The sequence below is a fragment of the Mandrillus leucophaeus genome, unplaced genomic scaffold (genome assembly GCF_000951045.1).
Source record: "Mandrillus leucophaeus isolate KB7577 unplaced genomic scaffold, Mleu.le_1.0 Scaffold12, whole genome shotgun sequence".
NCBI lineage: Eukaryota > Metazoa > Chordata > Mammalia > Primates > Cercopithecidae > Mandrillus > Mandrillus leucophaeus.
In genome coordinates, this window is record NW_012100320.1 from 7,872,410 (window position 1) to 7,890,415 (window position 18,006).

The following is an 18,006-nucleotide window of genomic DNA, read 5'->3' on the forward strand; positions in this document are numbered from 1 at the left end:
CGGTGCAGTGGGATCCGGGCGCGGGCGCCCAAGGGCGGTGTAGCGGGTGCCGGAGCTCCCGAGGTTAGGGGGCAATGTATTGGGGTCCTGGGGGCTCTTCCGGCTTGGGGTGGGGGTGGGTGGCGGCACACGGGGTCCTGGGTCTTTGACGTCGAGGGAGATTTATCAGGGTCTTGAGCTTCTTTGAGGTGGTGTAGCGGGGTTCCGGGACAAGGGGTCCTTTTATCCGGGTCCCAAGCTCTTTGGGGCAGAGAATGCAGTTTAGCAAGGTTTACACCGGTGTAAACCTGGTCTCTGGAGGCAGGTCGTCGGGGTCTTGGGGGTTCTTTGAGCGGGCGTGGGCGTCCGTTTTGCATTGCTGGGATGAAGAAGCAGTGTGTCCGGGTTCTGGCGAGAGGGGTCTGTTCATCGGTGTCTCTGGGTGAGAGAGCGATGTATCCGTTCCACGGGGGCCGGGGCCGCCTTGGGGGATTGTTGGGGGCTGAGAGTGTACGGCGGCGGCCAGTGTCTGTGCCGGGGTTTCTGCTTTGCCCAGAGGGGGGCGGTAACCTGGCATGGTCTCCAGTCTTTTGGGGGCGACAGGGCGAGTTAGCTGGCCCCCGGGCGATCTCTCGGGGTGGGCGCGGCTCGGCGGGCGCTGGGCACGCTGAGGGCGGGAGAGGGCTTTAGTGCTACCGCGAGCTTGCCCAGTCTGCGGCTGGGCAACATCCTGAAACGTTTTTGTTCAGGTCTCCTTCTCTCTGGTTGAGATTTACTCAATGCTTAGTTGGAGGATTGATCCGTGTTTGTTGCCTAGTTGAAGAAGCAGTGCGTTTGTTCTGCAGTTTTCTTTTTTCTGCCCCGGGATCCCTGTGGGGGCGCGCTGGTCTCGCTGGAGCTCCGGGAGCTAGAGTGGCAGCACCTTAGGTGGGTATTTGGTCTGCAGGTTCTTTAGGAGGCCGGTGTCCGCAGGTTGAGCGTGGGTACCGCTCCTGAGCAACTGAAGTCTGTGGAGGGTGGGGAAGACTGTGATTTTGGCTTGCTTTCCTAGGTGGTGGTCTGCTTTGCTGATCCTGCATTATTAGATCTGTTCTGAAGTCTTGCCTGAGTGAGTGTTGGGCAGAGTCAAATAGTGCTGGGAAGCGTGTTCTGTCTGGCTTCTCTCTGTCCTTTGAAAAGCATTTGTAGAGAGGGATAACGTCAAATTCAGCCTCCAGAAAACATTGGAATTTGAAATCCCAAAGCTAGAGCTCTGCAAAAGCTTTTTCTGCCACCTGTAAGGATGGTTAATCGAGCTCTTTTAGAAAATCCTGCTTAACAGTTTCATTGTATTGTAAAAGTGTATTTAGCCTTGGATATTATAGAGGTTTTGGTAACTAGCGTAGGCTTAGGTGGAATTTAAATAAAATGACCTGTATGTATGTGTATTGATTAAAAAACAAAACAAAACAAAAAACAACGTATAGGTCAGAAAGTCTGTGTGTTTGCCTGACATTTCTTTTAGTTAGTTACTCTATCACAGAGGCCTGTAGATGAAATTTAATGGTGCAGGCAGTGAAGTCCGTACTCAGAGCTATTCGGTAGATGTGTAATCTGGGGTTAACAGACAAATTTGAGTATACCAAAGCAAATAATTTTGCCTGCCTTATTCTTTTTCTTCGTGTCAGTTTTATTTTTTTTCTCTCGTTTTTTGGTTTGTTTGTTTTGAAACAGGGACTCATTCTGACTTCTAGGCTGGATTGTAGCATCGCTACCATGGGTCACTGCAGCCTGGACCTCCAGAGCTCAAGCAGCCCTCCCAGTTCAGCTTCCCACCCCCACCACCAGTAGAGTAGCTGGAACTACATGCATATGCCACCATGCCTAATTTTATTTATTTATTCAATTAATTAAAGACAAAGTCTTGCGCTGTTGTGCAGTCTGGTCTTGAACTCTTGGCCTTAACTGATCCTTCAGCCTCAGCCTCCCAAAGTGCTGGGATTTACAGGCGTGAGTCACCATGCCAGGCCTCTTAGATACAATTTTTAAAAATATGTCATTTCTTCTGATCTTAGAACCAGACAGATTAGGAATAATGTACTTAATTTTGGAATTTTACATCGTTTTGAAAAACAAAGGAATCCCGCACAGCAATATTTAATACTTTGAAGGGGTTAATGTAAGTTTTGTTGGTGTTTCTATTCAGACCAGAATACCTGGTTGACATATACAGCTGTCACAACTGATTGCTTGAGCAGATATTTGGTTGGAATGACAGCCCCCAAACCTGTAAGCAGATCTTATTTTTCCTATTTTTGAGATACAGACAAAGAACAAATTAAGCAGGTTTCAGAACCTTTTTTTTTTTTTACATCAGCTTTCATCATTTCTAAGTAAGAAATAGACTGATAAGTCAACAAATATTTGATTATCTGCTACGTGTCACAGCTCTGGAGGTACACTGATTAAAGCTGTCATGTGACTTTCCCCTTTAAGTCAAGAGAGAGAGGAAGGCAACAAATAAATACAGTTAAAATTGTGATACTGCTAAGGAAGAAATACACAAGGTACTTGAGATTCAGCTCTCTTTTTTTTAGTAACCCCTGAATGATGATACAATTGATGTCTGTTGTGATAATCAGAAACCAAGCAAAATAGTTAACTGCCTTCTAAATTATTAAAGAAAGATTAAATTACAATCAGTAGAGTTTTAGGTGTTAAATATATGGTGATTCTTTGTAGATGCTTGTGCTGTGTAAGCATACAAAAGTCTATAAGGATACACATCAGACTTAACCATGTTTGGATTCTTCAGGAGGGAGTTGCAGAGGCATAGAAGAGAGCAGTTTGGTTTTATATTACTTGAATCTATTTCAGTGAGCAGACATTACTTTTAAGTACAAGTTAGAAAAACCCCCAAATTAAAACATTTCAGTCACTGTGCAAATTGGTGAAATGTACAGTGTTTATAAGGCTTTTGTCAGTGTTGCCACTTGCACCTGTGTATACTAATGAAGGCAAAGAGTATTTCAAGTATCTGAAAATTATAAGGGTGTGTAGGGTGGGGTGGGTAGCACAACAAAATAAGAAAAGACATAGACCTAAGTAAGATGTTAAAACATGTTAAGATCGTTGGATATTTAATTATGTAAAGATAAATTAATTTTAGGACTTTCTTTTATCAAATTTAATTTTTTCCTGAGTTTGAAAAAGGATGTTTTTAGATTTCCTAGAGGACAATAGGGTGGGGGAATAGGTATTCTTATTGTGGTACAGACTTCAGGAAATTTCTTTTTGTCAAACATATACACATCCGATATATTTTGCTTCTGAAGCATATGAACCATAAAAATAATTTTATGGTTTCATTATTACACTGCTGAAAATGACAGTACCAAAGTGTCTTTTGAATTATCATTCAGAGTCCTAGAATCATAAATATAATATGCTAAAGCAGTTTCTAGAAAGGAAATCGTAAGACATGAATTCCAGTCTTCTCTGTGCTACTCATGGTGTGTCCTTGGATAATTCCTTAGTCTTTCAGGGCCCCAGTTTTCGTATATACGTATATGAATTATACTTACATACATTATATATATAATATATACTTTTGCTGTGATCATATATACATATATGACATGTGTATGCTGTCATATACATGTCATATATGTATATAATATGTATAATATGTAAAATATATGTATACAAAGATATGTGTACATACACTTATACATATAGTTTTTATGTTGCAAGTCTGAAGTATTATATGTACAAAAAGGAAGAGATACCTTAAGAGTAGCTAGTTCTCAGGATACAACTAATTCCATGTAATTTTTACATATTATGCCTAATTTTAGAAGCTTCTTTTTTTAAAGATACATGGCAAGTATTTAATTCTGGAGTACAGATTCATGAAGGTGAATGATTTTCTTTGGATAATTTAGCTTTATCTGTTAAAGCATTATTATTTTTAGTTCCAATCCCTGGTTCTGTAGTAGATTATGTATATAATAATATGTCCTTACTTAACTCTGGATATAGAATGAGGTCTCTAGTGGTTGCCTCCAGACTTGACCCCCTTTAGTCCATCCTTACACTACTGCCAAGGTGATTTTTTCTAAAGTGCAAATCTATGCAAATCTATTCATTGCTTCTTTTCTTGTTTCTTTTCTCTTTTCTCTTTCTTAGAAATGTTACTCAGATTTATTTCTTTATCTTTCATCTTTTCTTTTAAGTTCGGGGGTACATGTGCAGAATGGGCAGGTTTGTGACACAGGTAAACATGTGCCATAGTGATTTACTGCACAGATCATCCCATCATCCAGGTATAAAGCCCAGCATCCATTAGCTATTCTACTCTTCCTGATGCTCTCTCTCCCTGCCCTTCTTCCTTAAAGCCCATACTTTATCAGCCCAAGTCTCTATCATTACAAAGCCTTTCATCATCTGGCTCATCTTACGCATTTTCCCCGCCATAAATCTGAAGCTCCACTTGTACTAATACGAGCAGTTTACTGAATGAGCCATACTGTTTCCTGACTCAGAGGCTTCACATATGTTCTCTCCGCTGTTTAGAATGCCTTTCCTTCTTTTGTCTTGCTGACAAAGTCTACTGATTTTTTTAAGATACAACGTAAGCACTGTGTGCTTTTTTTTTTTTAAGCTTGTTTTTAGCTTTTTTTTTTTAATTACCATTTTTTCTTTTCTTTCTTTACTGTTTGCTTTTTAACTCTTCTGGTCCTCCCTCTTCCCAACCCTAGGTGTTATATATTCACTGTATCATGTTCATTCATTCTCTTGTGTTTACTAATGTGTAGTAATTATGTCTCTCTTTCCTCCTGGACTCAAAGGCAGGTTTATATGTCTTACTACTTTTTGACTTCCTGTTGCTTATTTACACATAGTTGGCTATCATTACGTGTTTTACTCTCAATACCAAGATTGATGTGTTCATGATGTCAGAAATGAGTTGAACTCAAATCTCAGTCTTGTCCTGTTTTCGTAAAATTTGGGGGTTTCTAAAGTATCTTATTCTCTTGCCCTGTGATCACAAGCTGATATGAGAATGGTAGTTCTTAGCTTTGTGTTTAAGAAATAAGACTTGTAGCACTTTAAGAGGTGAGGGTTACTTTGTTAAACTTGCAGAAAAGTCTTGTAGAATTTTGAGGCAACTACTAATCCTTATCTCTAAAATTGCTGGGAGAGATACTAACTAGTTTGGGTGTTTTAAATCTTGGACATCATTATTTGGTAGCTGTTTTACCTTGGCTGCTTTTTACTTGGAAAATGATAGTAGCTGATGTGTGCAGGTTTTTATATAGGCTTTAATAATTGCTTTACATACATTGCCTTTAATTTTCAAAATAAATGCTGATCATTTAATAATTTGCTCAGCGTCATTATCTACTAAGATGCAGACTATGACTACATGCAGGTCTGACTGTCTCCAGATTCTATGCTTTTTCTAATACTACATTGTTTTCTGAATATGACTGCTTATTCAGTGTTTAAAATTATTAACAGATATTTAATTCATTTTGTACATTGAAGAAGTAGGTTGTAAGATTTATCCATTCAATTCGTCCAGAAAAGCTAAAGTAGACAATTTGAGATTGATTGGACTTTAGAGACCATTTAATCCAACTCCTTCCTTTAGCATATGAAGAAACACATATGCAAGAGTGGTGGAATGGTGTGCTGAAGATCACACAGTTAGTTGGTCTGTAAGATTTTCTTTGTTAAGCTGGTTGTGAACCCTGGTGTTATAAAACTATTACTTGAGGTCAGGCGCGGTGGCTCATGCCTCTAATCCCAGCACTTTGGGAGGCTGAGGCGGGCAGATTACCTGAAGTCAGGAGTTCAGAACCAGCCTAGCTAACATGGTGAAACCCTGTCTCTACTAAAAATACAAAAATTAGCCGGGCGTGGTGGCACACGCCTATAATCCCAGCTATTCGGGAGGCTGAGGCAGGAGAATTGCTTGGGCCTGGGAGACGGAAGTTGCAGTGAGCCGAGATTGTCCAGCCTGGCCAACAGACCTAGACTGTCTCAAAAAAAAAAAAAAAAAAAAAAAAAAAAAAAAGGCCAGGTGCGATGGCTCACACCTGTAATCCCAGCACCTTGGGAGGCCGAGGCGGGTGGATCACTTGAGGTCAGGAGTTCAAGACCAGCCTGGCCAACCTGGTGAAACCCCGTCTCTACTAAAAATACAAAAATTAACCAGGCGTGGTGGCGCGCACTTGTAATCCCAGCTACTCAGGAGGCTGAGGCAGGAGAATCGCTTGACCTGGGATGCAGAGGTTGCAATGAGGTGAGATCACGCCACTGCACTCCAGCCACTCCAGCCTAGGTGACAGTGCGAGACTCCGTCTCAAAAAAAACAAAACAAAGAACTATTACTTGAAAGAGATACCAGATGCCTGATTTTCACCCCCAAGGGAAAAAAAAGCCTAGAATGACTTTTTATAAAAGTAATGTTGAGGATCTGAGAGTCTTAAGGACAATCAGAGAAAATCCAGACTTTGGATCATGACACATGGAGACACGCCAGTGCCTTTATACACATGGTTCCCTAATCTTGGTTCCTTTTCTTCCTCTTTTTCTTTCTTAAAATTTGTCCACAGTTTACTGATATTATGCCTGCTGAATTGTTATTAGCATCAGTCTTACTAGTTATCATTTAAGTGACAACCATGGGCTAATAGGAATACAGAAATGCATGAAATCTAGTCACTGCCATAAAGAAGCTTGGTCTGTTTGTGAGTGGAAGGCAGTATATATCTAATTGCAAGGTAGTATATAAAGATAACCATGAGTAGTACAGCTTTAGCAGCTCAGAAGATTGGATAAATGTGGGCTGGGCTAGTGGTTACAGAAATTTCTATATAGAAAAGTTTCTACTTAAGTCTTTAAGTGAAGAGTTGGAATGGTGTGAAAGGAGAAAAAGACGTGGGAATTTTTTTTTTTTTAATTATCTCAACTTTTACTAATCTTACCTTCCTCACTTTCCTTAAGCCACACTCCTCACTGTTTCATAAGGTCTGTAACATGTTCTTTCAGATATCCAAATGTCTCCCTCCCTCACTTCCTTCAGGTCTTAATTAAAGTATCATCCTTTATCTGAGAACTTGACTGGTCACCTTGTTTAAAATGACAGTATCTCTTCCACACATACTCTTCCTGTCCTTCTTGCCTGCTTTGTTTCTTTTTTGTGCTTTTCACTATCCAAAGTACTCTAGATTTTTATTGTCTTTCTACCCCTGCTAAAAATATATATAAGAGCCGGTGACACGGTGGTGCACGCCTGTAGTCCCACCTACCTGGGAGGCTGAGGTTGGAGGATTGGTTGAGCCCAGGAGTTTGAGATCAGCCTGGGCAAAAAAGTAAGACCCTGTCTCAAAAAAAAGAGTTAAATGAAAAATTAAAAAACATAAGACCCTCCAGGATAGGAATTTTTACCCATTTTAGTCAGTACTATATCCCCAACATACAGGACAGTGCCTTTTACAAAGTAGGTGCTCAAATTTTTGTTGAATTAATGACAGTGGAACTTTAAAAGCAGAAGCTTAAAAGATCGTTTGATCTAAGCCTCTCATCTCTACTTTTCTTTCTTTCTTGCTGGCAGGCATGGAGGAAGAGGAACTTTCCATTCCATTTTCGTTTTTTTTTTTTTTTTTTTTTTTGAGACAGAGTTTCACTTTCGTTGTCCAGGCTGGTGTGCAATGGTGTGATCTGGCTCACCGCAACTGCAGCCTCTCGGGTTCAAGTGATTCTCCTGCTCAGCCTCTTGAGTAGCTGGGATTGCAGGCATGTGCCACCATGCCCAGCTAATTTTGTATTTTTATTAGAGATGGGATTTCTCCGTGTTGGTCAGGCTAGTTTCAAACTCCTGACCTCAGGTGATCCACTCGCTTCAGCCTCCCAAAGTGCTTGGATTACAGGCGTGAGCCACTGCACCCGGCCTATCCATTCTATTTTTTTAAAAATTTGATAGGACTTGAAGAAAAAAACATATACAATAAAGTACACAAATCATAAGTGTGCAGCTTAATGAATTACATATGTAAACTTGTAACCAACAATCAGATCAAGATAGAGAACATTTCCAGGACCTTGGAAGCTTCCTCCTGTTCTCTCTTAGTCAATGCTTAACAAAAGTTACCAGTTTTCTGATCCCCATCACTATAGATTAGTTGTGCTTATTCCTGAAATTCGTATAAGTGGAATCAAATCATTCTTTTATGTCTAATTTCCTCTGTTGAACATCACATCCGTGAGATCCATGTTTTTTGAGTTAGTAGTAGTAATTCTTTTTCATTGCTCTGTATTATTTCATTGTATGAGTATCTATTTGTGTCTTCTGTTGACAGACGTTTGGGCTGTTTCCAGTGTTTAGTTCTTAGAAACAAAGCTACCATAAACAATTTTGTGCATGTGTTTTGGTGACCATAAAAATTCATTTTTTGGTGAAGCACTTCATTTAAATATATAATAAAACATATCTCCATATATACACACACATATACACACATAATTCTTAAGCTCACATGGTTCCTATCACATGCTAGATGATCACTAAATGATTAAAGACGAATTAACTAATCTTTTATTATAATACTATTTCAAATGTATTAAAATAATTTTTTCTCTCTAATAACATTTATGAAAATCTTAGTACATAATCTTTCTCCATACCTGATCTGTTTGAAGAATAGGAATAAAAACATTCAATCAAAAGATAAGACCTTAAAAAAATTAGACATTGCCATATTGCTTTCTAGAAAGATGCTAATTTATATGCCAATATGGAACATTAGTTTTAAAAAAACTTTTGCAATTTAATAAGCAAAATATCTTACTTTAATTTGTCTTTCTTCGATTATAAGTGAAGTTGAAACATTGTAAGTTGTTTCATAAACAATTAGATGTTAAAATATTTATAATAAAACAATTTTTAAAAGAATGCCTCAGACATTGTCTCGTAAGGTAAAAGATATTTTAACTAGAATTAATGTTCTTTATTGTAGTTTTTCCTTTTAATAGATAACATTTTGCATAGTTATTAGAAAAACATAAAAAAATTCAGAGACAGAAACAGTTGTCCCAGAGGCAGCCATTGTTAACAGTTTTTTATGTATACTTCTGAAGATATTATAGACTATGCGTGTATATGTATATGTGTATGAATATGTGTATATGTGTATAAATGTCTGTATATATAATATATTTGTGTGTGTGCATGCATGTGTGTAATGTGTGTGTATATATGCCAAAACATTAGATGAATTATGGAAACCATTCATTAAAATACTGTCTGGTTTGGATGTGTTATTGTGTACCATTTTGTGTACTAAAAATTAGAAAGTGTCTAGCTATGGCTGGTATCTGGCTACTGGCCCAGAAGGAAGAAAAGCAGGGTCTGGCAAAGTATTTCACAGTAATCTTCTATAAGACAAGTGGCCTTAGCTCTCCTTATTATTGGATCAGTTCTTTGACAATAGCACTTCTGTTTATAGTACTGATTGTGTGGTATTATTCCAAAGTGAAAAGCCAAGTTTTTGAAAATTAAACAGATGATACCTGAAAGAACTCTTTAGAAGTATGAAAGGTATTTGGAGGTATTTAGGAGAACATTTAGGGGAAAGATACTTTATTCTTAAACATTTTAGGATTCATTTGCTTGACAGTTACAGTTTTTGCAGAATTTCTGTGACTACTGTTTAACAGTGAAAATTTGAGTTTGAATAATTGCAAATAAAATTTTTCATTTACTTAAACTTTTATTTACCTAATTTAAAAACCAATCAGCCTCAATATAAACATATTTAAAAAATATTTTAAGACATTTTTCATGATAATATATATTAGTAATTTGTCTCATACATAAAAGATATTTCTGAGCTTGACTTGAATGTCACTGTTAAATGGTTTGAGCAACAAGAGTCAGAAATTTTAATTGGATTCTGCAGGATTTTAATGGTTTAGGGAAAAGGGAAAAGGTATTTGCTTTTGGGATAGATTCTTTTTTTTTGAGATGGAGTCTTACACTGTCACCCGGGCTGGAGTGCAATGGCATGATCTCAGCTCACTGCAACCTCGGCCTCCCGGGTTCAAGCAGTTCTCTTGCCTCAGCCTACCGAGTAGCTGGGATTACAGGCACCTGCCACCATGCCCGGCCAATTTTTTGTATTTTTAATAGAGACGGGGTTTCACTATGTTGGCCTGGCTGGTCTCAAACTCCTGACCTTGTGATCCACCCACTTTGGCCTTCCAAAGTGCTGGGATTACAGGCATGAGCCACCGTGCCTGGCCCTGGGATAAATTCTTTTTAAGGCCCTTATTTCAAAAACTAAAATTTGGGGATGACTATTATTTACTGAATACTAACTCATTGATGTAGTCCAGGATAAGTGAGGGGTATTATAAGAGTTCCTGTTTACTGGAATTCATGTATCCTACTAAGGATAGATTATAAAGCTGTAAGGGCCACTGAAAGAATTTACACCTAATTGTGATTAATAATATTTGGGGAATTTGAAGAAAGAATTTGTCAGAGGGAAGAGATCATCTTGATTTTTAAAAAATGTTCAATTTTGAAGTATATAGGAGAATTGCAAAGATAGTACAGAGGATTTCTATGTGCCATATACCCAGCTTTCTCTAATGTTCACATCTTATATAATCATGTTATATTGATCAAAACTAAGAAATTCATACTGATTTTTTAAAAGGGAATTCAATTAACCTATTTTTTTTGAAGACCTACTATGTATAAGAGAGTATTTTGGCTGCTGAAGTATGTACAATATGGGAAAAGGAGTAAAGGTTACAGATAATAGCAATAGACTGATGAGCTTGGTGTCATTCCTTGAACAAATTCTTAAACAGATTATCGAACACATGTGTTGTTGGTACTTACAAAAGAAGGCACTGATCACTAGGAACCAGCATGGGTTCACAAGAACAAGTAATGACACCTAGCTTCACTTCCTTTCTTATAGGATAAGTGAACTATACCTGTAAGTAGGTATAACAGAAGATACTCTGGCCATAGTATATGTAAAATTATCACTATATTTATTGCATTTTAAATTACGTGCTGGGCACTGGATTAAATGCTTTTACATAGGTTGCCTCATTGAGTTATTGTTTTACAGATGAGGAAAGGGACCCTAAAGGTTATACATATAGCATTTGACATCCTCTTATGATATCTTTTTAGACTAGATAGAAAATGTGGTCTGAAGAGTTACATAGGTAGGTGGATTAGTAATTGCTTAAATGGCCATATCCGGAGCTTGATGATTACTGGGCTCATGTTAAAATTAAACTACAGTACATTCTTAGTGGTGTGCCTCAAGAAGCTATCATGTCCTATGTAAGATTTTTATCAGTTACTCTCAAAATTGTAAGGGAATGCTGGTATATGCACAGAATCAGGATCTTCACTCACTCTTACTGCCTTATTTCTAATAGTTAAAATGACAGACTGTATTAAGAAAATATTTGTTGTGAAATGTGTTGTAAGATTTTATATTTGACGTGTAAATATTTGATAAAGACAGGCCTATAATTGAATTTTTTTTTCAGAAGTCTGCACAAATACAAGATGGGAATCTTGGAGGGCTAACAGCAGTAGGTGTGTGTTTAAGTAGAGGTGTGTGCCTGGGTGTGTCTCCTTATTTGTCTGCAGTTGGTGAGTCAGTGGTTTATTATAACTATCCCAAAAGCTAACACCTGCTTAAGCTACACTATTTTGAAGCATATTGTCCAAAACAGTTGATTTTTATTTTGTACTCTGCATCTAGCTTAGTTCTGTTCTGTTTGCCACATTTTAAGGTAGGCATTGATAAACAATGTAGTGAGAGGAGAGTAATCAGAGTGAAGCAGTCTTGAAACAGATAGTTGCAAAGTAATTGAAACATTGAGGTTGTTTAGCATGGAAGAAAGAAGACTTGAGGTATATGATAATACTTTTTAGATCGGGTAACTGGATGATATTTAATGTTCTTCCTGACTCAAATCTGGGATTCTGTGAAACATGAAGGGATGGCACATGGAAGAAGGATTAAGCATATCTTTTGCGTTGCAGTCTGAAGGATGGACCTAGAACAGTGAACGAAAGTTAGAGGAAGGAAAATATTGGTTCATAATGAAGAAGCCTTTTTATTTTTTTAAGAGATGGAGTCTTGCTGTGTTGCCCAGGCTGAAGACAATTTGAACGGAGTAAACACTGAGCCACTAAAGCATAGCTTGAGTAGGGTTTAATCAAGCTATCCTCTAAGGACTTTTCCAATTTTAAAAATGTAAAAAATTTTCTTCATTGGTTGTAATTCCAATTGGCAGAACATTTTCTTGGGCACTTATTCACACTTATTCATAATACTTATAGCTTCATATAGTATCAGATTCTATTAGGGAAAATGATACCTTCCTAATAATCAAAATCTGAAATTAGAATATGAAATAATTTAACTAGATTTTTTATTTTTTATTTTTTTGAGACAGGGTCTCACTCCGTCACCCAGGCTGGCATGCAGTGGTGTGATCTTGGCTCATTGCAGCCTCTCCACGCTCAGCTAATTTTTGTTTTTTTTGTAGAGATGGGGCTTTGCCATGTTGCCCAGGCTGGTCTTCAGTTCCTGAGTTCAAAGTGATCCGCCCGCCTTGGCCTCCCAAAGTGATGGGATTATAGGCGTGAGCCACCATACCTGGCCTTAGATGATTTTTAAAAAGTTTATTCACAATTCCAAAGGAAACAAGATGTTAGTCTTGTTTTAGAAATATCACAGACTAATTGAAGTTGCTTTTAAAGATGATGGCATAAGTATCATTAAATTCAAATGCTTGTGGTTTCTCTTCTGCATATCTAAAAAAAAAGTTGATGTCAAAAACTGAAACCACTCATGCCTATAATCCCAGCACTTTGGGAGGCCAAGGTGGGCAGAGCACCTGAGGTCAGGAGTTGGAGACCAGCCTGGCCTTTATGATGAAACCCTGTCACTTCTGAAAATACAAAAATTAGCTGGGCATGGTGGTGGGTGCCTGTAATCCCAGCTACTTGGGAGGCTGAAGCAGCAGAATCACTTGAGCCCAGGAGGTGGAGGTTGCAGTGAGCTGAGATCGCACCAGTGCACTCCGGCCTGGGCGACAAGAGTGAAACTATGTCTCAAACAAACAAACAAAACAAACAAACAACCGTTGTTAACTTCTAAATGATTCAGTTGTTTAAATCTAAAATGGAACAATAAGCCATTTTATTCACTGTCATCCTTTACACAAATCAGGAGCTTTTTTGGGCCTTCATGACCTTCATATTTTTTTATCCTGAGAATACTGTTTTTCTTTAAGCCCATCTAAAGTCTAATTTTCAGGACGTCCCCCAATCCATTTTTTTTAAAGTCATCTTAGGTTCCTCTATCCAACACTGATATTTTTCTTTCTTTTCTAACAGTCTGGTAATCTGTTAGTACTATATCATATACTGTTACTAATTGCTTTATAATATGTAAGTTGGTTTTTTTTTTTTTTTTTTAAATTAACAGGATTATAAGCCCCTTGAAGACTCTTTTACTGGGACTTGAAAACTACTTAATGAAATTAAAAGTTAGAGACTCAGTGGTTGAATTTTAGCTAATGTTGAAACACTTAATAGCATAAGAAAAAGCCTATGCAGAATTTCCATGTTTAGTTTCTACTTTTTTAACAATATGATCGTTCGTCTTCATCTGATGTATTATAAAATTTACAAATAATAGTAATATACTCACTTTAAAACTGAAAAATAAAAAGATTTTCCCATCATCCTTACATTCTTAATACCATCATCTCCTAAATTTTGGAGTCTCCCTTTTGTTGTTTTTTAGTGCATTTGCCAGTGTCTTTGTCATTAGCCTTCAGAAGTGTCAAATAATTTTAAAATGTGTATTTCAAAGTGAAATTTCTCATTAGAAATAAAAATCAGGAGATACAGTCTAGTAAATGTACTTACTGTACCTCAGTAGTGTACTTTTTACTTTGTTACATTCATATGAACACTAAAAAGTTTAATGAATAAAATAGAATATATTTTAACATGTTTAAGAAGTATGTCTGTGACAACATCTAATTGAGCTGTTGATAAAATTAGTTTATAGTCATCAGCTTCGTTTTCTATGTTCTTCATTCCCCACACAAAATACTTGTCATACCCAGTGGGTGTTCCAGACTTAGCATGTTTTAAAATCGAGGTAGCGTTGTCATATTTTGTTTTGATTGGCTTTTGCTCAGGGGAAGTTTGGGTCCATATCAGAGATCTGTTTGCCTTCTTCACTGAAGCTAATGACTTCCTGTTATATGATAGGCTTTCACTGCTTCTTCATGTGGAGGCATCTCTGCAATGTAAATTGCTATTTTCTAGTTATTATTTTACTTAAATTAAAACAAATAAAGTTTCTGAAGACATTCAGGAAATGTGTGAATTTACCGAGTATAAAGCCTTAGAACCCTTAAGTAGAAAAACATCAAATCACAACTAGGGAGGTGAGTATACTGGCTGGCAAATCTTACACTGTACTTCATCATATAACACTACTCATGTACTCATTTTTAGAAGCTACATGTGCATTATATACTAATGCTGTATCTCTCAAATAATTGAAATAATGAAAAATTGATAATTCAGAGCCACTTTTTATTTGGCATGGGATGTGATTGTATTTGCATTACCACATATTAAAACCTAAAGGGAGTTAAATTTTGTGGTCTAGTAGTTTTCAGTGGAACCTTGTTTTTTTTTTTTTGAGACAGGGCTCATTCTGTTGCTCAAGCTAGAGTGCAGTGGTGTGATCTCGGCTCACTGCAGCCTCCACCTCCCAGATTGAAGCGATTCTCCTGCTTCAGCCTCCCAAGTAGCTGGGACTGCAGGTGGGCAATACCCTATCTGGCTAATTTTTTTATTTTTAGTAGAGACAGGGTTGTGCCATGTTGGCCAGGCCGGTCTCAAACTCCTGACCTCAGGTGATCGATCTGCCCACCTCAGCCATACAAACTATTGCGATTACAGGAGTACGTGAGCCACCACCCCGGCCCATTTTTCCCCCCACCCCGAACATCTATATGGCACTGCAATATAGAATACAAATAAAAAATAACAGTTTTGTATAACTTTAAGTACACATTTACAACATTAACTTAGCATAAAGCGGATTGGCTCTTAAATTGTCTTATCTTCAGGGTAGGCTCTTAAATTGTCTTATCTTCACGACATTCTATTGCCACTTTATTCCTAGTATTTAACAGTGCCTCGTACATAGCAGATTCCAAATGTATCTTAGTGAAATAAATGAATGAATGACTTAGGCCATTTTGATGTACTCAAGAATTTGAAATTGAATAACTGATGATGATTGTAGTTTCTCAATCTCTGCATTAAATTTCTATTTTGTTTTTATTGTACACTGTCCACCACAACTGGAAGAGTTGTTTTAGTTGGTTCTTGAGACGAATCAGGACACTCTCAAATTGAACTGTGACTTTGAAAAAAGAAGTGGATAATGTTTCAAAGCTGAATTAGTAACATTTCACATTTGCATTCTTTTTTTTGAGACAGAGTCTCACTGTATCACTGAGGCTGGGGTGCAATGGTGCAATCTTGGCTCACCGCAACCTTCGCCTCCTGGGTTCAAGCGATTCTTGTGCGTCAGCCTCCTGAGTAGCTGGGACTATAGGTGTGTGCCACCATGCCCAGCTAATTTTTCTGTTTTAGTAGAGACGGGGTTTCACCACACCTAGCTAATTTTGGTATTTTTAGTAGAGACAGGGTTTTGTCATGTTACTAGGCTGGTCTTGAATTCCTGATCTCAGGTGATCCACCTGCCTTGGTCTCCCAAAGTGCTGAGATTACTGGCGTGAGCCACTGCGCCCAGCCTTCTTTGTGTTCTCTATGATAAACATAAAATAAGTCAAACAGGAGACATCACTATTTCTTGATAATTTCTAAAACAATAGTACGATATGTTATGAGTCCCTTTGTCTAACGGCTTCACTAAGGTATAATTGGCATATAGTGAATTACACAATTTAGTAAGTTTTGATATATTTGAAATCATTACCACATTCAAGATAGTGACCATACCCATCATCTCCAGAAGTTTCTTCATGCCCCTTTATTATCTTTCCTTCATGCCCCTCCACACTCCACCATCTCAAAGTAACCATTGATCTACTTAATGTAACTACAGATTGATTGTTTTATATTTTCTAGAGTTTTATATAAATGGAATTACACAGTATGTACTTTATGGTCTGGCTTCTTTCACTCAATGTAATTATTTTGAGATTCTTCTCTGTTGTTGGATGTATAAATAATTCTTTCATTTTTTGTAGTAATATTCCATTATATGGATATGCCAGAATTTATCATTCATTTGCTGATGAACATTTGGGTTATTTACAGTTTTATTTACAAATAAAGCTGTTGTATTAGTGTATGAATCTTTATATGGACATATATTTTCATTTCTTTTGGTTAAATACTTAGGATGACTAGGTCACAGGGTAGGTATCAGTTTTACCTTTTTTTGGGAATAACATGTTTATCATAAAGGGCTAATTTTCTTAATACACAAAGAGGTCTTGTAACTTGGTAAGAGTAAGACCAAAAATCCAACAAAAATATGGGCAGAGGACAAAACCAGGTAGCTAATATCAAAAGATACACAAATGGTTTTAAGCATAAGAAAATATTTTTGGGAAGCTGAACAAAAAATATATTGTTTAAATGTAAATCTCTAGAGTCAGTCTGCTTGGGTTTGTATGTTCTGTAACAATCAATGTAATCAAGTTCCCTAACCTTCTTGTGCTTCAGTTTTCTCATCAGTAAAATGTGGATAATAATAGCAATATTATCTACCTCAAGGGACTGTTACGAGTATTAGATAAGTTAATATATGTGAAGTTCTCCGAACAATATCTGACACACAGTAAGTGCTCTATGAAAGTTTATTTTTATTATTACTCAAATGCAAATTTAAATGAGAACATTTTTTGATTATCAGATTGACAAGGATTAAAAAGCTCAATAATACACAACAGTGGCAAAGATATCTAGAATCACTGTCATATACTATAGGCAGGAACACAAATTGTGCCGTTTCTTTGGAGGAGAAGTTGACTGTACATCTTAAAATGATAAATGTTCATACTTTTTCATTCAATTTTAAATACTTTATCTTTGCTTTTCACAGTATTAATTATATTGTCAAAAAACCTAAATGACTCTTAGTAGTGGTCTGGTTAAATAAATGATATAGCCACACAGTGGGATGTCATATAGCCATAAAAAAAGAAAAAAGGAGCACTTCTCCATAAGCTCATCTCTAAGACACATTGGGTTAAAAAAAAAAATAAGTTGCAGAGCTGTGTTTATAGTATGTCGCTTATATTGCTGTAAATAAGTTGTGTATGTGTTGGTGTAAATACACATGCATATGCACATATTAATAAACACATTTTGCTTCAAAATGCTTAGACTTTTCTAGAAGGATACACAAGAAAGGGAATAGTAGTTGCTTCTGAAGAGGGACTAAAAAAAGGGATTAGGAGATTGGAAATCAGATCTCAGTATGACTGTGGTTGGGTTTGATTGTGTACACTTTTATACTGCTTGAGTATTTCTTGTCAAGAGAATATTACGTTAAAAAAATTTGTAGTATGTAATTATAGATTGACGGGAAGTTGAAAGATTCGTGCAGAGAGGTACCATATACCCTTCATCCAATTTCAAACACTGCTGATAATATCTTATATAACCCTAGTGCACTATCAAAACCATGAAATTGATGTTGGTACAATCCACAGAGTTTATTCAGATTTCACCAGTTTTACAGGTACTCATTGTATGTGTGTAATTGTTTGCATTTTTATCATGTGTAGTTTTGACCACCAGAATCAAGATACAGAACTGTTTCATCACAACAGAAATCCCTGTGTAGTCATATCTCTCATCCTAACCACTGGCAACCTAACTTCTGGCCTTAAAGAGCATATAGTCTTTTTTTTTTTTTTTTT

At 37.1% G+C, this 18,006-nt stretch overlaps 1 protein-coding gene across 1 annotated transcript in view; it reads left to right on the top strand.

The window, feature by feature from the left end:
• Positions 1-18,006, top strand: part of GLCE (glucuronic acid epimerase) — a 122,005-nt gene that overhangs the window by 317 nt on the left and 103,682 nt on the right. The window lies entirely within an intron of this gene.